Here is a 4,005-nt window from a genome sequence, read left to right on the forward strand (position 1 = left end):
TGTGAGCCACCATGTGGTTGCTGGGATTTGAACTCTGGACCTTCGGAAGAGCAGTCGGGTGCTCTTACCCACTGAGCCATCTCACCAGCCCGAAAATTTTCTTTAATACAACAACAACAACAACAAAAGTGTTGGGGGTTGGAGAGATGGCTCAGTGGTACTGCTCTTCCTGGAGCCCTGAATTCAATTCCCAGCAATCACATGGTGGCTCACAACCATCTATAAAGGAATCTGATGCCCTCTTCTGGCATGCAGGTGTACATGCAGCAGAGCAACCATAAATAAAACAAGCAAGCAAACAAAAATTACATGAATTCTCTCTATAAAAACCAGTGTTTTATCACAGTACTAGTAACCCTAACTCCAACAGTCTCCAACATAAAAAAAGAGGGAATAAGTGAGACTAAATAATTCCCGGGGCCCAGTGTCTGTGATCGGAAGGTATTAGCTTCCTTTTGAGCAATGTGTGGAACAGCACCCTCATCCTAAGACTCCTATAAGCAGAGACGTTAACAAGGAAACAGCATAACTTGCTTATCTAAACACACCTTTATACAGCATAGAAGACTTCGAAGGCCACAGAGACTGAGGAGGGATGTAGCTCAGTCGGTAGAGTACTTCCCTAACATGCAAAAGCCTTGGTTCCATCCCCAGAACAGGGCACGGTGTGTGGCAGCACACACTTAGGAGGTGGAGACAGGGGGCTCAGAAGGTCAAGGTTATCTTCAGTAACGAGGAACATTTGAGGCCAATCCGGAATACCTGAGATCTTATCTCAAAAAACAAAATCAACAATGAACAAACAAAACCCACCAAAGAGAGAAAGAGGAGGAAATGCCTGTGTTATGGCCTGGTTAATGAAATGGTCACGGATACACACAAATATGACTGGGAAGAAAAAAAAAGGAGGGGCTTGAGATATAGGTCACTGACAAATTTGAGGATACAGGATACAGGATAACCTATCTCAACAAAACAAAACAAAACAAAACAAAAACCTCAACACGTACTCAGTATGCAAAGCATGGCCCTGCGGAGTATGATTTTTCTAAGCCATCAAAGATGAAAGAGGACCTATTCCTCTTGTTACAAAATCATTATTTGTTCAGCATGTAGTAGGTCACTGGTTTGATTCCCAGGACCTTAGGGGGAAAAATTAACATGTACCAAAGATTAACTGGTAGGGGGACCAATAAAGTAATAAAACTGACTGTAACGTACTCCTCAAAGCAGGCCCATGTAGAGGTGACCTGCAGCACTGAATGTAACCTGTTTAACCACAGCCACAGTGCCATCTGGGAGACAGCGTGAGAGAACAGTAGTAGCATTCAAGGCCTTATCCTCATTTGCATTTCTATAGATAAGAACATTTGCAGTGTTTTGCAACTGGACCATGGAAAACAGGCCAAGACAGCAAAAGAGGGAGACAACCTACCAGGTATGTACGGTGTCTGTCTACTGTGGCCCATTTCAAATATTTTGCTAATACCAATCTTTTGTTTACTGAAGGTGATCTTTAAAAAACTCATTAATTTTTTTTTTCCTCTCACAACTTTGTCTGACACCGATAGACCCTTAACTTGTCACCTAACACTGAGCGTTGTCAACATGTGACACTTCCTGCCTCTTTGAAAAGGCTTAAGAAAATGAAGGGCTTTGGACGAGTACATTACCCACACAGATGGGAGTGAGGCCTCTGGGTGCCTTAGATAACAAACACCACTAAGAAGAATAAAATCCGATGCCGGGGCCTAGCAAACNCAGGAGTGGATGTTCACAGTCAGCTATTGGATGTATCACAGGGCTCCCAATGGAGAAGCTAGAGAAAGTACCCAAGGAGCTAAAGGGATCTGCAACCCTATTGTTGGAACAACATGATGTACTAACCAGAACCCCGGAGCTCTTGTCTCTAGCTGCATATGTATCGAAAGATGGCCTAGTCGGCCATCAATGGAAAGAGAGGCCCATTGGACTTGCAAACTTTATATGCCCCAATATAGGGGAATGCCAGGGCCAAAAGAATGGGAATGGGTGGGTAGGGAAGTGGGGGGCGCTATGGGGGACTTTTGGGATAGCATTGGAAATGTAATTGAGGAAAATATGTAATAAAAATATTAAAAATCAAAAAAAAAAATAAAAAAAAATAAAATAAAATCTCTCTGCAGACAGCCGCCTACGTGTTCTAGAAGCCAATCTGTTTGTCCTCTTTTAAAATTTTTACAAGATTTACTTACTTATGTGTATCTGGGTCTTGGTTGCATATATGGGTGTACCCCAAGTACATACCTGGTGTCTGTGAAAGCCAGAAGAGAATGCCAGACACCTGGGAAGTAGAGTTACAGTAGAGTGTAATGCCACGAGGTGCTGGGAATCAAACCTGGGCCCTCTGTAAGAGCAGCCAGTGCTCCAAACCACGGAGCCATTTCTCCAGACCTGTTAATTCGTCTTTTCTATTCAACATTGCGGTTTTCTTTTAGATCTGTCTTATGTTAGTTACAGAACAGCAGTGGATGAATAAGAGGTGTATTTCAGTGGCAGAGAGCTTGCCTGGTATGTGCAAGGCCCTGGGTTCATCCCCAGCTCTAGCAGGGTAGAAAAAAAAAAAAAAAAGAAAAGAAAAAAGAAAAGATGACTCAGGAATAAGAGAGTAAGCTCTTCAATTCTTCTCCCTGTGTCGCTGTGATGGTGCGCCGCATCACTGTCCAATCTGATGATGTCATGGTCTCAAGAGCATGGGCAATGCCAGCTGGAAAGGCAAATGTCAGCTGTGTTGGGCTGTGCTCCAAAGTCACATTAGATGCTGTGCTGGTGAGGCACAGTCACACGGGTGCGTCTGAGATCATCAGTGCTCACAGAGTTGGGCAAATTGCTGTGAACCTCGCAGCAATGATAAACAAGAATGGAATGATTCACCCCTGATTTAATGGACAGCTCATATTCCTGCAAAAAAAAAACAGCAGAAGAGCCCATGCCCAACCATTAGTTTGGCTGCATTGTACTGACAACCTCAGTTGGCATCGTGGACCATGAAGAAGGAAGGAAGGAAAGACTCAGAGGGGATTTGGGGAGTCATTGTTTAGGAATGTAAAAATACATTCAGATAAACCTCATCAATGTAGAAGAAGGGAAGAAGCAAGGGGGAGGAGCTGGAGGGAAGGAGGGGAAGACGGGACAGGAGGGAATAATGGTGGGAGGAGAGATCAGTTGTATGAGCGTGATTATTATAAACGTCCCAGCTACACATCAGAGAAACCACAAGCAAACCAAGGTCACAGGGGACCAACGCATGACAGCAAGTTTAATAATTTAGACAGAGACTTCTAGGAAAGGTAATTTTATTTAAATAAACAGAGGGTCATTTGTGACAATTAAAAAAAATGAGGTTATCATCTGGTACACTGGGAGTTTGAGGCCAGCTTGGATACATCGAGAGTTCTGGGCCAGGCAGGGTGATATAGTGAGACCCTGTCCAAAAATAAAAAGTCCAAACCAACCAACCAAACAACACAGGATCTCATTATGTAGTCCAGGCTACCCTGAAAGTCATAATTCTCTTACCTTAGCCCCTGCATGCTTAAGATGATAGGTGAGGCATGAAGGCATAAGTTTAGCAATCTGAAACTGCACTTGGATTGGGTCATGTACACTCTCCGCTTCTAATAATGTACTTGGTAACCTAGCTCACACACACTACACACACACACACACACATACACACATACACACACATCCACACACACACACATCTACACACACATACACATCCACACACATACACACACACACATACACACACACTTCTCTCTAAACACCAAACCTAGAATCTCACATAGGTACCTGCATCAGACTACACCGTCCTGAACAATAGGATGTTTTTCTGCCCCTAACGACAATCAAATGTAGGCTATTTCTATTCAACTATATTCCCAGTACATCCTGGTACATGGTATGTGGCCGGAGAGAGATCCAGCCTGATCCGGTTTGGGATGCTGTGCAGGAAGACAA

Source organism: Mus caroli, chromosome 12 (assembly GCF_900094665.2).
Source record: "Mus caroli chromosome 12, CAROLI_EIJ_v1.1, whole genome shotgun sequence".
NCBI lineage: Eukaryota > Metazoa > Chordata > Mammalia > Rodentia > Muridae > Mus > Mus caroli.